A 20,763-nucleotide genomic window follows, 5' to 3' on the forward strand; every position below is an offset into this window, starting at 1 on the left:
GTATATATATATATACATATATATATATATATATATACATACACACACACACACACACACAGTATATGTATATATACAGAGTATATATATATATATATATATATCTACTCTGTATACATGCATACACTCACTCCACGGTGGAAACCACCCTTACTAAATCCTGCGTTTACCACTGTCCTCCTCTAGGGCTCAGGTTCCAGACTCTATCCTAGAGCACTTGAATTATGCAGCATACATATGTTACATTATACTCAGTGGCGGATCCAGGGGGGGGGCACTCGGGCCCGTGCCCCCCCTGTCGTTACCCAGGAATTGATATGGGTACACAAAAACATAAAAAAACGCTGGGTCCCGACTCACTCAGGACGCGCTGTGAGCCGCAGCGCTGTCCTGTCAATCAGTCCGGTGGGAGGGACGGAACGGAGGGAGGAACTTGGAAGAGGCGGAGACCATGAAGAGTGTGATCTCCCGCCCTCCCCTCCTCCTCTGCTCCGCATGCTCTCCCCCCACGATGAACTCCGTCTCCGCTGCTGTACCTGAGGTGGGGGCAGTTTGGTCCCTGGTCCCCCAGCTGGATGCCGCCGCACTCCCCGCTGATTCCCCTCTTCTCCCTCCTCGACCATGCGGCCGCCCCCTCAGCGTTTTCCGCTCCCCCCTGGCCGCATCCTGAGACTCCATGCTGGCGAACTATAACCCCCGGCCTGACAGCGCTGCTGGCTGCTCACAGTGTCCATGGTAAGCAGTGGGGGCCTGGTCCCTGAAGGGAGTTATTTGGTGGGGTTTCTGGCTGCACACTCTCCTGCCTGTCTGTCCCTACCCCCTGGTGCCTCTGTCCCTACCCCCCTGGTGCCTCTGTCCCTACCCCCCTGGTGCCTCTGTCCCTACCCCCCTGCTGCCTCTGTCCCTACCCCCTGCTGCCTCTGTCCCTACCCCCTGCTGCCTCTGTCCCTACCCCCTGGTGCCTCTCTCTGTCCCTACCGCCTGGTGCCTCTGTCCCTACTCCTTGCTCTCTCTGTCCCTATTCCCTGGTGCCTATCTCTGTCCCTGCTACCTCTGTCCCTTCTCCCTGCTACCTCTGTCGCTACTCCCTAGTACCATATAAAACGTGTATAACATGCTCTACCTGGCGCAATGTGTATAGAACACTAACTGGTGCAATGTGTGTAACGTGTTCTACCTGGTGCAGTGTGTATAACGTGTTCTACCTGGCGCAATCTATATAACGTGCTCTACCTGGCGCAATCTGTATAATGTGCTCTACCTGGCGCAGTGTGTGTAACGTGCTCTACCTGGCGCAGTGTGTATAACGTGCTCTACCTGGCGCATTGTGTATAACGTGCTCTACCTGGCGCATTGTGTAGAACGTGCTGTAACTGGCGCATTGTGTATAACGTGCTCTACCTGGCGCATTGTGTATAACGTGCTCTACCTGGCGCATTGTGTATAACGTGCTCTACCTGGTGCAGTGTGTATAACGTGTTGTAACTGGCGCAATCTGTATAACGTATTCTACCTGGCTCTGTCTGTATAATGTGTTCTACCTGGCGCAGTGTGTGTAACGTGCTCTACCTGGCGCAGCGTGTGTAACGTGCTCTACCTGGCGCAGCGTGTGTAGGGTGTTCTAACTGGCGCATTGTGTAGAACGTGCTCTAACTGGTGCAGTGTGTATAACGTGTTGTAACTGGCGCAATCTGTATAACGTGTTCTACCTGGCTCTGTCTGTATAATGTGTTCTACCTGGCGCAGTGTGTGTAACGTGCTCTACCTGGCGCAGCGTGTGTAACGTGCTCTACCTGGCGCAATGTGTATAGGGTGTTCTAACTGGCGCAATGTGTGTTTCTAACTGGCGCAATGTGTGTAACGTGCTCTACCTGGTGCAATGTGTATATAACGTGCTCTACCTGTGTGGTGTAATGTGAATTGGTACTGTTATGTGGCTATGCTCTTTCCCCATGAAGCCACACCCCTAAATTTTTGGTGCACACCTTCGGCGCGCACTATCCTTGGTTTGAAATGTGGCAGGGGGACCACCAATTTACTTTCTGCCAAAGGGCACTGAAATGTCTAGTTACAGCTCTGGGGCAGAGTGTCCTGTTGGCTACACAGCCCAGCAGCATTGTCACCCCCTCCTCCCCCTCGCAATACTTTTGTAGTGTCCAAATCAAGTCTGTTTTTATATTTGAATAATTAATAAGATTAATATGAACCTTCATTCCGATGGGACCAAGAAAAGGACAGATAGGACCCCAATTTTTAAAAGTGAGGGGTCCGTGGGACCCACTTTTCCTTGGGCTCAGCGCGATCACTGACACTTTTTTATTTTTTTTCAAAAGGAGAACCACACTCCTTATCTGGAGCACGCGTGCCTTAGGTGCATGTAAATATAGCTATTACTGTTCCCATATTATGGTGCCCCCCCTTTAATTTTCTTCTGGATCCGCCCCTGATTATACTTCACTATAATTTGGTTTATTACATATTTACCAAGGGGCACAGAAAATGTACTCTGTAAATGGTTAGCCAAACCTCTGTGGTGGCAGGCCACACCCCCACTGTAGCCTGGCTACACTCTTAAGCATGGGATCCTGCAACAGCATTCCCCACGGCGGGCCCTTCATGCCCCAGTCCGTCACTGGTGCAGGGTGTTGTTTTTGTGAGGTGGCCATATTTTAATTTAAATGGGCCAAATTGTAGATGTGATCAGAGCCGGATTAAGGGGGGGGGGGGGCATGGGGGTACATACTAGGGCTACTTGGATAGGGATACACATTCATTTTTTCTCCATTGAGGGGCACGCTATTTAGTGATGTTATACGAATTATTTCTATGATATAGTCTCTCAAAAGAGCCCAGCAGTAGCTATATTAGCATTGATTAATTTTACTAATATCTCATATTGCTTATTTAATCACATCTTTATTTTTTTGCCCAAATAATGAATTTATTGATAATTGGCATCATTGTGATGACCCAATTCCATAGGCAAAATATATGAATTTCACATTTATACGTTATATATATAAAATTAAAAATAATCTCTTTTTGCACCTTCCAGGCCATCAGATAGGATAGAATGCCTGTTCGAGATGCCAATTTTTTAAATATGGAAATAAAAGTTTGAAATATTTTAATATAAAATAATCATTTCAAAAGAGTGCGCCACACACTAAGCCCCTTTTAGTGGTAGGTCCACTAGTGACCTACACTAACAATCTCCCCTAAAAAAACATACCCCGGGCACCCTTTCTAAAAGGGCCCCGCTATGCGCCACAGATCGGATCTTTCTTACCTATCTGATCTGCAGCGCTCCCAGCTCCCCGCAGCGCTAGCAGCCGCCGACGCCGCATAGCACACTAGTACAGGGCAGCTGAGCGACGGCTCAGCTGTCCAATAGTGTGCGAAGCAGCAGCCTGCGGCTCAGTCATTGGCTGAGCATGCAGGCTGCACAGTGCAGGGAAGAATGAAGACTTCCCTGGCAGCATGGAGGCAGAGGCTCTTGCTCTCGTGTGCTCTGTCACTGCAGCCTGAGCAAGTAAGGCTGCGTGTATTGTTTTATTCATTCCTACAGGTATAAATTTACACAATGTAGGTTCTGGGTCACATATATATATATATATATATATATATATATATATGTGAACAGTGGTGCAACTAGCGCTGCTACCAATAAAACAAGACTATTGTAGGTAAGTATAATGATAAATCCCGTTCAAAGTTCAAAAACACATCCCCTAATTCTGGGGGGCTGCTAGGCAGGTTCTCTTGTGTGGACTCTATTTCCAAAGTCCGGTTGAATTAAAATGTGAAAGAGTGGTAGAACCCGGCGCCTTCTGTGTTGTGTGGTTTCCAAGTGAAGCTAGAATAATACTAGGCGTACCGCATCTCAAGTGTGTTCAAGCCTGTAGAATGGATGTGACTTCTCCTGGTCGCGATCTTCTTACTTCCCCGGTAACTCCGTGGGTGGACCGTGAGAAGATTAAAAACCACAATAGTGTAATATTGCAAAACAACAATAACAGGTGTGCTGGTATAGAAAGCGTTTTTCAAATGTGATGAATAGTGAAAGAATAATTCACCCAGTGTCAGTTTCATAAACACAGTGGTGTATCCGCAACCTAAGGTAGTTTAAAAATAAGTACCATCAGGACTTGTAGATCTTGCATACAGTATGTTCCTTTATGGTATTCCTCTACCATGGTGTGGAGTTCAGGGCTCCTATTAAAAAGGAAGATTCTCCCAGATATGGGAAAAAAAAGCCCATAGTGTAGTAGTTTTTAGAGTAATTTTTGAATACAAACAAAACAAAAATAAAATAACAAATGGACCCGTACAATGAATAAAAGATTAAAGGCTTATCTGAGATCCTCTATCAGAGGAGTGGAATGTCTTCCCAACGCATTTCATCCTCTTTAAATTAGTTAGGACTTCATCAAGGGGAAGTCCTAACTAATTTAAAGAGGACGAAACGCGTTGGGCAGGCATTCCACTCCTCTGAGTGGAATGTTTTGTTTTGTTTTGTTTGTATTAAAAATTCCCAGGAATTTTTTCAAGACAAACCACAACAGTCTGTACCTACTGTGTTTGATGCATTTCTTAGGTCCTCTTCTCGATCCAAGTTTGATCCAGTATCTAACAAAGCATCTTTAAGAACGTTTAATAGGCTCTTGGATGAGTCTGTACAAAAGTTTACATCAGCGCCGGGCAGAATCTAAGGATGAAATTAGAGCATTGCGAAACCTGGAATCATATGAGGACATTGTAATTCACCCCGCTGATAAGGGTGGGGCGATAGTGGTTCAAGACTTGGATGTCTACCAGGCGGATATAATATTACAACTGAGGGACTCGGAGGTGTATAAAAGATTAAATAGTGATCTTACCGCTAACTACCAGAGGGAGTTGAATCAAGTTTTAAAAATAGCATATGAAAATAAGTTAGTATCTAGTAAAATCTATGATGCTCTTCTAGTGTTATATCCAGTAGTACCTGTACTTTATACTCTCCCTAAAATACATAAGAGCAGTACTTGTCCACCTGGTCGCACTATTATCTCCGCCCGGAATTCTTTGTTTCAGCCTGTGTCTCAACTGCTCGATTGCATTGTCCAACCGTTACTTTCCAAAAAGAAATCCTTTTTGAAGGACACAACTTCTTTCTTAAATCAACTAATGGAATTGCGTGATGTTCTCTCCGGTACCCGCATGTGTTGCCTTGACGTATCAAGTCTGTATACGTCTATACCACATGGTGAGGGTATGTCAGCAATGAGTTTTTACAACAGTATCTTTCTGCTGTGTTATTCAATCATGATTTGTTTCTCCACCTATTAGAGATGACATTAAGCAGGAATTATTTCCTGTTTGATGGGCAGTTCTGTTTAGAGCTACGGGGGTGTGCCATGGGTTCATCCGTGGCCCCCTCGTATGTCAATATTTTCATGTTTTTACAAGAGGATAAAATGTTTTTGGAAAACGTAAATGTCAATGGCTATATATTTTGGTATACCAGATATATAGACAATATTTTTTTGCTCTGGACAGTAGGTGAGGAGAGATTTGTAGCGCTTGTGGAAGAGATCAATCTATTAGATTCGCCCATAAAATTTACATACAAGTATAGTGCCACTGAAGCAGTTTTCTTGGATGTTAATTTACTGTTGAAGGATGGTGTTTTTGAAACTACCGTTCACCACAAATTAACAGATAGGATCACCTTCTTGACTGCATCAAGTCATCACCCAGAATCCCTGAAGAAGGGATTGCCAAGGTCACAGATGATGCGGTATGCGTGCATCACTAGTGACCCTTCTAAGCTGTCTGAACAACTATATCTTTTGATTGATAAGTTTAAGATTAGGGGATATGACTTGATGACTTTAAGAAGGCAGAAACAGGAGGTGATGCTATTACCTAGATGTGAACTCTTAAATCCATCCAACAAGAACAATGTAAAGATGATGCCTTGGGCGTCTGATTTCACAACAGCTAGTTGATTGTTAAGAGAGCTACCAAGGCCTTATGGCCCATTGTAAAATCTGACCCTGATCTGCCTTGCTTTAATGAATTTAAACCAGTTACCACTTTTAGAAGGGGTCGTTTCCTACGGGATAGACTGGTGCGGGTGGACATTACAGGTAAAAATAAATCTAGTACTAGCAATGTATATGTTAAACCACCAGGCTGCTATAAGTGTAGCCAATGTACTACTTGTAGCCACATGATTGCCTGCAAGTCTTTCAAACATCCTCATGTTAATAAGACCTATGATATACGATATGTTCTCTCCTGCAATTCAACCTTTGTGGTATATATAGTGGTATGCCCATGTTGTCTTTACTACATGGGCCAAACCACTTGTAAGTTTAGTGAGAGAATGGCAGCACATAGGTGCTGTTAGGTCGTAAGATTAATCAACCAGTTGCCAGACATTTCAAAGAATTTAATCATCCGTTGACATCATTGAAATATTTTATGATTGATCATGTTCCCTTTTCACTGCATGGTGGTGACAGGGCAAAAAGCCTGTTGATTAAGAAATCCAAATGGATTATGAAGCAAGTATGATTTATGTTGGGTATTTATATGGGGGGTGTTTGTCTTGTTAGATATGTATGTTGGTGAGGTCCTGATGAAGGGGTGGTAACCCCGAAAGCGCTTGACTTTCAATAGACCTGCTTTGACCATTCACAAGTCTCCTGAGTGCCAATTCTCATTTGGACTTATATATATAAATATATATATATATATATATATATATATATATTGGATAGTGGAAGTATGGCGCCACATCTGTGTGTGAAATAGAATAATAGAGTGGTAAATGCAACAATTCAGACACTCCTTTAGTGATACAAGGCGTCAGCCAACCCCTAAGTATTAGGCAGGGATAAACTGCCTCAATTAGGATATGTAGAAGGGGGGATAAGGGTTTCAGCGACCGACAGCTTTTAGGATGGCTTTTAGGAAATATAAGCAGACACAAAATAATGAAGACAAAAAGATATATCTTGTTAGACAGAAGGAGACAAAGAAGGTAATCAGATGTGCAAAGGCACAAGCTGAGGAGAAAATGGCCCAGTCAGTGGGTAAAGGAGGCAAAACTTTTTTTAGGTATATAAGCGAAAAGAGAAAAACAAAAGGCGGAATTATAAAACTAAAGACGGACACTGGGAGTCTTGTTGAAGGAGACAATTTAATAGCAGATCATCTTAATGATTATTTTTGCTCAGTATTTACTACTGAAAGAGAGGGGAAGGGGCCACAGTTAAGTTGCAGGGATATTCAGGAAAATGAAACAAGTACATTTACAGAGGAGAAGGTCCTAACAGAACTCTCAAAGCTGAAAGTGGACAAATCTATGGGTCCAGATGGGATACATCCAAGGATATTAAAAGAACTTAAAGAGGTGCTGGTAGCACCATTGACAGAATTATTTAACCAGTCATTAGCTACAGGAGAAATTCCAGGGGACTGGAAAAGAGCAAACGTGGTCCCACTGCACAAAAGTGGAAGCAAGGAAGAGGCAAACAACTACAGACCAGTGAGTCTTACATCAGTAGTAGGGAAATTGATGGAAACACTCTTAAAAGAAAGAGTTGTAGATTATCTCAAATCCGGCAATTTACTGGATCCCAAACAGCATGGATTCACTGGGGGGAGATCATGTCAAACAAATCTTATTGACTTTTTTGATTGTGTGACTAAAGTGATGGATAAAGGTGGAGCCATGGATATAGCTTATCTAGACTTTAGTAAGGCTTTTGACACAGTTCCACATCGCAGATTGCTAAATAAACTTGAAAGTTTGGGATTGGATATTAGGATTATTGAATGGATAAGATCTTGGTTGAAGGATAGAAAACAGAGAGTTGTGGTAAATGGAGTGCATTCACAGGAGGGAAATGTTACCAGTGGAGTACCCCAGGGATCTGTACTTGGACCAGTGCTTTTTAATATCTTTATTGGTGATATTGCAAATGGCATTAAAGGGAAAGTATGCCTTTTTGCAGATGACACAAAGGTATGCAACAGGGTAGACACACCAGGTGGGGTAAAACAAATGATTGAGGATCTAGGTAGACTAGAGGAATGGTCAAGAGTCTGGCAATTACAGTTTAATGCCAAAAAATGCAAAATCATGCACTTGGGTCTCAAAAATCCTAAAGCTAAATACAGTATTAATGGCACTATACTGGAAACTACTGAGGAGGAAAGTGATCTAGGAGTCACTATTTCAGATGACTTAAAAGCAGGTAAGCAATGTAACAAGGCAATGAGGAAGGCTAGTCAGATGCTTGGCTGCATTGGGAGGGGAATCAGCAGCAGAAAGAAAGAAGTAATAATGCCACTGTATAGGTCATTGGTACGGCCTCATCTAGAATACTGTATTCAGTTCTGGAGGCCATATCTTCAAAAGGATATTAATACATTAGAAACTGTACAAAGGAGGGCAACTAAAATGGTGCATGGCCTACATCACAAAACATACCCAGAAAGACTAAGAAATCTCAATATGTATAGTTTGGAGCAGAGAAGGGAAAGGGGGGACATGATAGAAACTTTCAAATATATGAAGGGTTTTAACAAAGTCCAGGAGGGAAACATTCTCCAAATGAAGAGAAGCAATAGGACACGAGGACATGCACTGAGACTGGAGGGGGGGAGGTTCAGGGGAAATTTGCGGAAAAATTATTTCACAGAAAGGGTAGTAGACAAGTGGAATAGCCTCCCATCAGAGGTGGTAGAGGCTAAGACAGTAGAGCAATTTAAACATGCATGGGATAGACATAAGGATATCCTTACAAAGAAATAAGGATCAAATAAGGTTAGTGTTAAAAAATAATATAAAAAAAATAAAAAAAAATAAGGGGCAGACTAGATGGGCCAAGTGGTTCTTATCTGCCGACAAATTCTATGTTTATATGTTTCTATGACAGTGTCTGATAAAATATGTTATAAATAATGTTATAAAATGACTATCATGGTGGTCCCCTTGATGAAGTCTGATGGACGAAACGCGTTGGGTGTACCTCAATTGACTCTCCACTTTTAAAGATAAGCAGCACTCTCTTATCCTATATTTAAATATTTATTGCTTTTTATTTTATGTAATTTATCTAGTTTTTTTAGCTATCTTTTACCTGGTATTATTTAACAGTATATATCCTCCGGCTTTTAACCCACCCTGATAGTAATTTTTAGATTGTATAAATAAATTTATTGTTATTTTATACGTATCTAGCAAGTCTCTTCATATTTATAACATATTTTATCAGACACTGTCGGTCGCTGAAACCCTTATCCCCCCTTCTACATATATATATATATATATATGTGTGTAATAGAAAACATGAGCCGCACAACACTATAGAAGTCCACAAAAGGGTGCCAGGTCAAAAACATTTCAATATGGATACAACCACACCATGAGGCTCCAGCTGGGGCTATGTTGTAGATGAGACCAGCACTCCAAGTATAATCAATCATTTTTATGCCATTTTATAATACATCACAAAGGGTTTTCTGTGCAAATTCAGCAATTTGTAAACATGACATTTTCAGTATCAGGTATCTCACACGTCCTGTGTATACTGGGGATATACATCCTACCCAGCCGAATCTCCCCTATATAAAATAAAAATATACATAATATAAAATGTGTGTCAGTGAAGGGCTGCGGCACTCAGTCTTGTATTACATATGCAGGTTATTTTCTGGTCCATCTCATCTTAGCAGGACACTCCAATTCTTATACAGGTCAAAGTTTTATTTGATTACATAAAATTTTGTATGTCCTGACAACATTTTATGTAATAAAATGAAACGTTGACCTGTATATGGTTTGGAGTGTCCTGCTAAAATGAGGTGGACTATATCTATATTACTGAAGCCCAGGAGGTGGTGCTAAACCCGCCCATTAGGCAGTGGTAGGCACGCCCAGTAGGCAGTGCTATACACGCCACTCCAGTCGTGCACCCCCTAATAGAATGTGCTGCGCACGCCTATGATTGCACCCTCTTCCCTCTGAAATAACTCCACTAATTAGCAGAGTGTCAGAAGCTGCATCCTGCTCCCATTTGCTGTATCAATTAGCAGTGAAGTGAGTGACCTGACTAGATTGTGCCTGCATGCAGGCACAATCTAGAACCGGCGATAGTCAGATTGCTTAAAAATTAAGCACAGATCTCTCCGTGTGTACTCCCCTTAAGTCTCTGTCTCCAGATAAAGTAACTCACTTTCACTTGCATTCAGGGGAACATTTACCAAGCAGTGATAAGTGTGGAGAAGTGAGCCAGTGGAGAAGTGCCCATGGCAACCAATCAGCACTGAAGTAACATCTATAATTTGCATACTATGAAATTATACAGAGCTGCTGATTGGTTGATGGGGAAACGTCTCCACTGGCTCACTTCTCCGCTCTTATCACTGCTTAGTAAACATCCTCTCCGTCTTTTCCTCATAAAGTAATTAACTTCCACTTGCTTAAAAACTCAGGCCCAGATTTATCAAGCCTTGGAAAGTGATAAATTGCACAGTGCTAAAGTACCAACCAAACAGCTCCTAACTGCTATGTCACAGGCTGTGTTTAAAAAATGACAGATAGAAGCTGATTGGTTGGTACTTTATCACCGTGCAATTTATCACTGTCCAAGGCTTGATAAATCTGGGCCCTAGTCTCCTATTTCTTTTGTTTCCCAATGGTGCTTTAAACAGGAGGTACAGTATTTGCCTTTACTAGTTTCCAACAAAGTCTAACTTGCAGAGTATAGTGCTAATATTGAAGGAGCAAAGGAAAAAGGTACTGTATATTTGGCACACAAATTATGTACCTACAGTACCTTTTTCCTTTGTTCCTTCAATACTTGTAACCCTACTGTAGTCTATGGCACGCCCTACTAAAAGGAATAAATAAATAATATAATTCTAATTTAGGGGAATATCTCTAGTGAATAACTGATACAAGTGTGCAAATACACAATCACTTTTTCATAGGGTATGGCGCTATGCTGTCCATGTCATTTGTACTGCATAGCATGTAACAAAATCAATATTGGTGCTGGGTGTTCGATTTGCCTGTGGTTCGTGTTAATATCAGTCTCAGTGTACTCACTCAGGACTCTGAATTAGAGGTGTACACAATCTGGACCTATTTCAGCGGTTCCTTCCTGTACAAGATGGCCACAGCATCCACACCTTTTAGTAGGCCTGGAGGTGTCCAGTCTCCAGCTGCAATGTCTCACACTCGCTCACCCAGCTCTCTGCTTCCTGGTAGCACCCCGCTTCTCCTGCCCTGCAGCGCTGCTTTCATCATTCAGCGTGACCATGCGGTATGCGTCCGTTACTCATCTCCCACTCCGCCCCCTCACTCAGCATGTCCAGCACCTCTCCACACTTCTACTTAACTCCTCCTTCTTCTTCCCACAAGGCTCCCCTGCTCCTAGACTGCCTTTTCCAATCCAGGAGCGGCATCAGGACCATGTGATTGGACCAGGGTACATGTGTAACCCCTGCTGTACCAGTGTGTTACCTTCACTGCTGTGTACACTGTAAACAAACGTTAAAGGGGCACACACACACCATTTTCCCGGGTGTCACAATAGCATTGATGCCAGGTATACAATTGTAGAGCAATAACAATATTACAGTAATAAAAGAACAGTAGTCAGGAAGATACAAAAATCGAAGAAATAGCACCGACATTTAGAGCACACTCCACAGTAATCAATACACAATTTGCTTCAACCAATCCCTTGACATCAGAAAACTCCATACAACTTCTATAGAGCAATATTACCAGTACTGTAGTGATTGCACCTCTAATGGAATTGATTAGTAATCTAACTGAGCCCTTCTTCACTCCAAACTTCTTTCTGCTCATCAATAAACATAGCAATAAATGCAATCAGAAACATTTTCACTCACAAAATCTATATATATAAATGCGAAAGCCCTCACTCACTCACTCACTCACCACTAATTCTCTTACTTCCCGATATGTTAGGAAGCTGAAATGTAACATAGGTATTCTTCTTCATGTTGAAAATAGGAAAACAACATAATTAGAATTTTAATGAACCTCCCCTAAGGGGATGAACAGGGGGTTGACATAATGACATCATTACCGATACATGGCTTGCATTGCGTGAACTAGAACGCCCAAACAGTCAATCGGATTAAAATTTGGATTGCACCTCCAGTGTGTAGAATTTAATAAACTACAAAAATGGTCCTCACTTACAAAAGCGAAAAAACCTCCACACCAGGCGCTAATAAAAACTATAAATTCAATTCATCAAATATCCAGGGTATTAAATATATACCTATAATAATTATATAAGCTGCAGGAGAGCTATTGACTTTGGGTTAACAAGTCAAAAAAAATTTAACACTGGAAGACCAAGTGTAAAAATCCAAGACACTAAAACAAATCCCTCTTGCGCTATAATAAAATATAATATGGCTGAATGTTCAACAAATAAAACTTCATTTTTTATATATAATAATTTAATATATAGAAAATCAATATTTCACAAAAATAACTAGACCAGTCTTATACATAACAACATAAAATCAAATGTAATATATTAAACATTCAAAGGAGGTTGATCCTAAAGTGTTTCTGTGCACAGAATGATAAAATGCTGAACTATAGTTGTAACTCAGTCCACAGACACAGGTCTGCTGATATAATGAATCCCAGCTGTAGTGAGAACCTGTGTAACACGTAAGATTCCTGAATAGTTACTATGTGTCTAGAGTTCCAGTTTATCTTGCCACTATTAATATTATTTGTAATGAGTGACAGCGCACCAATACTTCTTCTTGGACCCCTGCATCCACTATTGGTCTTATATCTTGCCACTGCTATTCGTTCATCACATCAGCTAATTAAGGATCGGAGAGGAGAGAGACCGCGTTACAGTGCCTGCACGAGACACACAGAGGTGAGGACTCACAGAGCCTGGAGATCGGGTGCTTTCAAACAGGTGCCAGCCTTGGTGCCGGGTCCCACAGCCAGTGACCGCCTTGTTGGATACCGGGACTCTCCGTGCCGTCATCGCTGATAAAAGCCGCATGTAAGGCTCCGCTGTGGAGCGCTGTCACTCATTACAAATAATATTAATAGTGGCAAGATAAACTGGAACTCTAGACACATAGTAACTATTCAGGAATCTTAAGTGTTACACAGGTTCTCACTACAGCTGGGATTCATTATATCAGCGGACCTGTGTCTGTGGACTGAGTTACAACTATAGTTCAGCATTTTATCATTCTGTGCACAGAAACACTTTAGGATCCACCTCCTTTGAATGTTTAATATATTACATTTGATTTTGTTGTTATGTATAAGACCGGTCTAGTTATTTTTGTGAAATATTGATTTTCTATATATTAAATTATTATATATAAAAAATGAAGTTTGATTTGTTGAACATTCGGCCATATTATATTTTATTATAGCACAAGAGGGATTTGTTTAAGTGTACAAAAATGGTCCTGTCACTTTTTACCGTATCTGCTACTGGTGCTCCTCAGGTAACACCAAGAACCATGGATTAATATTTACTTACATTAAGACGTGTCAAATTTACATCTCTATAGATTTACCAAATGTTTAACATTAATTTATATTTACAACCGTGAAAATCAGAAACTCCCGTGCGAAAAACAGGTAGAGCAGCTAATGCTAAATATATTCTATAATACAATATAATATCATAGCGAGTGTGATCTGTTGGTAGATACCTTAAGCATTGGTGCACACGTGAAATCAATACACAGTTGTGGGCTTTTTCAAACAATGGGGTCTATTCATTAAGCCTTGGAGAGAGATAAAGTACCAGCTCCTAACTGCCATGTTACAGGCTGTGTTACAGGCATGTTACACTGCCATGTTACAGGAGCTGGATGGTTGGTACTTTATCACCGTCCACTTTATCTCGTCCAAGGCTTAGTAAATAGACTCCTAACTCTGAGCTTAGGGTTGTGAAAGCAGGGCCTCCTGACTTCTAATCTGAGCACTCAAGATAGCAATCAAAGGAGTCAGATATAATTTCATAATGCCTCCCAACACTCGAAGCCTGGACACCATCACATCCAGATCCCAGGCACCAACAACACCAACTTCTACTTTGAAAGGATCATGATACAAATAAACTACATACTGTACAATGACATGAACCTCAAGGAAAGGATTACCCTGTCCAATTGAGTTCATAATCTAAGAGGTATGTTAAGCACATGATACATAAGTCATAACCATTGAAGCTGCTGGTGAGGAAAATAAGTGTGGCTACAGTAAGGCAGAAGACATTTCAGACTCCAGTATTAAAGCAGCCATTGGTGACTGGCATTTTGCACAGCTATAGGTTATGTGGTATGGTTGGGATGAGGTCAGGTTCTCAATGGTAGAATCCATATTGGCAAGGAACCTGCTGGAAAATCTGTGCTTCACCATTAATGTTAACTGAATTCTTTATTCTGGAGAAGATTTTTGTTATTGTGCTAAATGGACACTAGTGGTTATCTGTCAACTCGGATTATGTTTGCGTCTGGTATTATTCTTTGGCAACATGTGCTGGACATATAACCAGGACACCTGTTCCCCATACTCACAGAAGTTGTGACTGTTGCTGACACTAAGGAGGGATCATAAAGTGAGATAGATATACTGTATGTCATAGGGTTAAATTTTACACTGGTACAGGTTTGTTTTCTATAAAGCAAATGTACACCTACGGATAAAATATATATTTATATACACTTATAAATGTGCAAATTTAAAGTTTATTTGTCGCCAACAGACAAAAGAAATCACAGTACTCTGTCTATGCATTGTGCTCTAATGCGTATGGTAATTCAGTATTGCTCTCTCTTTTCAGGCACTGTGTCACATGTATGGAATTTATTGTCTTGTTTGAAACAATTTGCAATTTTCCTTAGAAAATAAGTTAACATAATTTGTTGTAGGTCAGTGTCTATTGATCCAAAAATAGAGGAAAAGATTTTGGCAAGTGATGTGGAAATAGCATTCATGTGAGTAGAAATAAAATGTTTGTAAAATGCACTTTATTGATGTTGAAAGATGATTGAAAATGTAAAAAGAAAATGGAATGATTTATAAAGTATATACCTTCAATTAGGACATTTTTTCCGATACATATTTAATCTAAACATGTATTGATCTGTGTAACTCACATTTTATACCACAGTCATTTAGACTTTTTATAAAAAAATAGCTCTCCTGCTAGTTTAGGAAAATCTTTGTCAGGCAATAGGGCCACCATGGGAAATCTTATCTATCAAAGGGTGAATGCCCGTTTCATTAGCAAAAATAGTTTGTTTTTTGCAAACAAAAGGGCTTGGTTTCACTTTGCACAACTTAATTATCACTAGAGATACCACAAGGGGCGTAGCCAGAACTTTGTGGGCCCCATGGTAACATTTTGAAGGGGCCCCCATCCCAATGCTTCTAGAGAGACACTTATCTGCAACAGATGTTAATTTATGCCCTATAATAGTGCCCTAGTTAATTTTCTGAACCATAGTAGCGCCTTATTTAATGTTATGCCCCATAGTAGTGCCCTAGTTTCTTTTATGAATCACAGTAGTGCTTAAGTTCACCCTATGTCACATTTCAGAGCTGCCAGTACACATTATGCCGCACAGTACCCCCAATTCACATTATGATATTTAGTGCTCCTCCTTTTTTAAACCTTCCAAGACTTCATTACCATTTGCCTTGGATAAGGCCAGTTCACTTTCTAATTTATATTGCATAATGCTTCTATCTTCACCCTTTCTTTAGTTCTTGGATTACAGCATTTCTCCAGCACAGTTTCACGCTCCTTACTTAGGTGCGGACTTCCTTTTATTATAGAGGCTAAGGAAAATACCTTAATTCTTCAACTACTCCAAACCCTACTTTTACCAAATTACCAGCAGCTTTTTTAAATCCCTAAAATATTGCTGTCTCTCAAGTACAGCACATGGTACACTACAAGCAAAAAAAAAAAAAGTTCCTTACCTTAAATGTACAACATAATTTGATAAAATCATTTTAAAGACTATCCTTCTACAGTACCTCTAACTTTGTCACAGGTATTGATACTGTATGTACAATTACCACTGGATACTCCATAATCCATTCTAATAATCTACTGAATTGATCAAAAAATATCTGTCTTTCTAATAACTGAAATGGCCTTCATTACTATCCTCTTCCAGTCTTTACTAGCGTTATCCCCATGTTTTCTAGGACAAGTAATCTGCTGCTGCAGTGTTGATATTTAAATACCCATATCAGTCATTTTGTCATAACTTTTGGGGGGGGTTAATACAGAATTGGCCTTCCTTGCATGCTCAAGCCCTTTTTCTCTGAACCGGTTATTTACATTGGTGTATTTGGTAACCAACAGTGGTGTAACTACAGGCTTGGAGGCCCCAAACTCTCAAGGTGGGCCTCTGTAGGTGGCATTTTAGCAAAACAGGATACCAGCAGACAAGGAGAGAGATGTACAGAATGCTGGTCAGAGGCACTCAAAGGAAACAGACAGCCGCAGGGATATCCACGGGGACACCAACTTCCATAGGCAGATGCCAATGACAGAGAAGTCTCCTCAGGTAAGAGGTAGACAGCAAGTGACCAGGAAGGCCAAGCATACAGCAGCGTTAGCATAGTCTTGGCAGACCATGATCCGGGAGCCCAGAAAACCAGGCTGCGGCTTGGGGGCCGCTGCTTGGTTGTGGGCCCTGGACATGTGCTCACCTTGTGGGCCCTGAACATTTGCCAGTCTAGTCAACTTGTAGTAGCACCACTGGTTACCAAATACTTCTTGGTCTACTTGACTACATTCCCGGAATGAGTGGGAGTGCTCAAAGCTACCAGGACAGTAGGTCAGCCTCACAGATACACAGTGGTGCCGAGAGAGGTGGAGCAGGTACTATTTACCCAGGCCCAGACCTAATGGAGGGGGTCAGAGGGAGCCCTCTTCTCCCCCCCCCCCTTCTCCCCCCTTTTACCTGGCAGCAGAACTTGCAGCTCTTCTCCTCAGCACAGCACACACTGCTATGTGCTGGGCTGCAGTGTGGCCATGGAGGCACTTAAAGTACTATTTTATCAGTATTTTTTTTCTAGGTGTTCAGGGCCACGCCTCCCATGATTAGCTCACACCCTCTGAAAAGTATCTGGGCCCATCCAGGCTCTCTACTGCCCTGCAGATCCTGTTTACCTCACCAGTGGATGTGTGGTCCAGAAACATGTCATTGTGGTACCTCTGCCAATGCTGCAAATCATTCCATGGTAGGGAGAAGGAAGCAATGACATGATTTAATGCCCAGAGGGCATACACTAATAGTGGTAAATACAGTATGTAATACAGCAAGTACTAACACAATGGTTGTATAAAAAATAGACATTTTACATTTAATTTAATGCATGGAAATGGAACTGACAATAACAATTATCGATGTAAGTCCAGTCTGTTAGTTTTCACTATTGTTGCTCTGTGAAAGGACTTTAGTTATACTATTTATTATTTTTCATGCAATTTCCACAGTTCAGCGCATTAGAAAAAAAACAGCAACTTCCACAAAGACATTTAACAGTGCATAGAGAATGTGTTGCAAATTAGTACCTGCTTGATATACGTACTGTATATTATATATATATATATATATATATATATATATAAATTTCGATGGGCGGCACTCACATAAAATCAAATAGATAACTTGCCACAGTGCTGCATCGGAAGACAACGTACAGGTATACCCAGGGGATGGCACTCATTGGACGTTCAATAGCTGACACTGGCACATTACTTTTAATCAACGTTTCGGGTTTATTTCAACCCGTCATCAGGCTACACATAACTATAACTATATGTTTATTTATTTATTTTCTACTACAGTACATGATCTGGATGTGCTACGTTACTGTATCTCTTCCATTTTCAAACCTTTCATTTCAGGATTAGTATCTATTCTATCATTCTTGTGACATAAGCACATTTTGCCAGCAGAGGGCAGAGCATACTCATGTTACTGCTAAAAGGCTTCATGTAAGATTCATGCTTCATACAAAATAGAATAGATTTTCTGTAAAAAGTGTAATTAATAATAAGCAGCTGAGAGGGCTTCTTGGACTGTATGTGTCTTTTGGGAAGGTGCTTTTTCAGCAGACCTGACTTAAATACAGGATAAATGCTGGAATAATAATTATTCTGACCTGCAAATTGAGTAGTGTGAGTCATCATAATAGGTAAACTCTTTGTTAGAAATAATAAGTGAGTTCATTTTTTTTGTTAATAGAAAAGAGAAGTAAACAATTGTAACAGTACAAAATACATATAGCTGTTTCATGTATGTAAAAAGCATGCATTGTGAGAAATCTTTCTCATGTATTATGATTTAGAATATTTGAATATACCACAAATTAAATAACAAATCAAATATTCTTAAGCATAAACAAATAATAGTTATAATTCATTAGATACCGCAAGTAATTTCGCCATCAATTTTTCTTATGAACATAACATGATGCATAAATTAATTTCATTTTTGAGGATTAATTCTTCAATATGAGTTTTATTGTGATTTTATTGTCTTTTGACTGTCCAAAGGGTACATCACTAGCAGATTTCACTCAATATAAAAATGTTCATTGGACCACAAAGGTTTTGCCAATGTATTAGGAAGTAGAGCCAGAACTGTTATTTCATTTTGTATTTTGAAAGTTGTATATGTGTGTATATATATATATAGAGAGAGAGAGAGAGAGAGAGAGATAGATGATACTGTAAGGTACATCCAACATCACCTTAGGAGTGCTGAAGTAGTATAATAATATTTCGTATATTCATATATATGCTGCCAATGTAGAAACTTAGCCACCGATGATCAGTAAAGTCTAGAGGTCTTTACATGCTTAATAACACAGCAAACCAAACAAGAACAAAAAAACAGTGGCTAAAATAATAATATATTAAGAAATGTTAATATTAGCGTATTTTAAAAGAAAAATAAGATAAATAAGAGAGGCACAAAATAAGATGTACATTAATGTAAAAACCAACATTATTATTACGTTTCTTTGAAATAAAATTAGTTTGACCATCCTACCAAATTATTATATGACGTATGAATGAATTCAACTCATCAAAATAATCCTTAAATCAAGGACACTTTACTGATTAATTTTCATATATTATTTGTATTAGTTTGTAATTTGCTGTTATTAATAAACCTGGGCATAACCTTTAATCAACATTAAGTTTTGCAGATTTTACCCAATGGCTGGAGGGCTGCAAACCCTCACTTCCAGTAAAACATGCCAGCTCCAGCGGACCAGTGCACTGTTTTCATTGGTAGTGGCTTCCTGTTGGAATCACTGTGTGCTAATCATACACTTAATAGGCAGTCACAGGGGGAGATCTTTTCTCTACCTGGTACTTACCACATATCCTCCAACATTTTACACAGAAAAATCAGTACAAATTAGGAAAGGGGGCATGGCCACTATTAAAGTGGGTGTGGCCACACCCATTTTCCTATACTTTCAATGGAAGTTAGAAGAGCCAAAAATTTGTACAGACCATAAAAAAAAGGTACTGTACCTGGTGAAAAGGTACAGTTGGAGGGTATGCTTACCAGTCCAGGCTGCAATTAACAGACAGTAAGTTACTCCTTTGCTTTTCCGACAGCCCAACCTGGCTTCTTGGTGCTGCAGCCAGTGCAGTCCATAGAAGCCAATGTTTGAGCGCATGCGCTGGTCCCAACACCTGTCTCTGGACTGCAACACGGACAGCTCCCCTCGTACAAGAGAGTAGTAGTTGTGACTGCTGTGTATGAATTCTACTTGGTATCCATTTTCTTGCTATTCCAGTTTTACCAGTGGCGTGCGGTGAGGTCAGTGGCTGGTGAGGCACTACAGACATAATGTCTGCCGAATCCTGCCGATGACCCGTACCGCCGCCAAACCAATGCCTGCTACTGCCTCTGAGCTGATGCCCACTGCCACCGCCAATGGCTTGTAAACTCGCCCACCATCAACTGACCCAGCCCTCCGCCACTAATTTGCATCTCAGTCCGATGCCGCCAATGCCCGCTGTCTGCCTGCTCATCATACTAAACTGTCTAAACAGTCCAAACAACAATTGTCACAATTCAATTGTTCTTTGGGCGCATATGTACATCGCACATGTCTCGCCCAAACAGACAGGGTTTAGCCGCGTAAAACGCCTAAAGCCGTCTAAACTCCTGCTTTGGGCATTCAAAGTGCTGGGTTTTGACACATTTTTTCTCGCACCTCAGAAGGCTGCGCGAAAAAATGTGTCCACCGCGGTTGCCATGTGCCCGAACGGCAGAACAATTGAATTGATGCCGTTGGGTGCCCTCTAGTGGCGGACACCTAAAAAAACTAATTGATTTTGGCCCGTACAGTATGTACATAATGTAAGCTGTCTATGCATATCCAGAGGCACATACTCTATACACTAACACCTACACACATGATGTATGTAGTCTCATCTCTATATATGCACTGATACATATATTATATATGTAGGTGAAAGTGTATAGATCATAATGTACCAGTGTGTATATATTAAAGATGAGACTGCATACAGTACATAATGTACATATGATATATACATTGCCCTCAGGGTAATCTGAGGGAGTCTGCAATCGGTGGTATGGGGTGAAGGGGGGGGGGGGAAGCAGGTAACATGCAGAGCCTGCAGCAGGGTAACATGAGGGAGTCTG

Source organism: Pseudophryne corroboree, chromosome 2, assembly GCF_028390025.1.
Source record: "Pseudophryne corroboree isolate aPseCor3 chromosome 2, aPseCor3.hap2, whole genome shotgun sequence".
Taxonomy (NCBI): Eukaryota; Metazoa; Chordata; class Amphibia; order Anura; family Myobatrachidae; genus Pseudophryne; species Pseudophryne corroboree.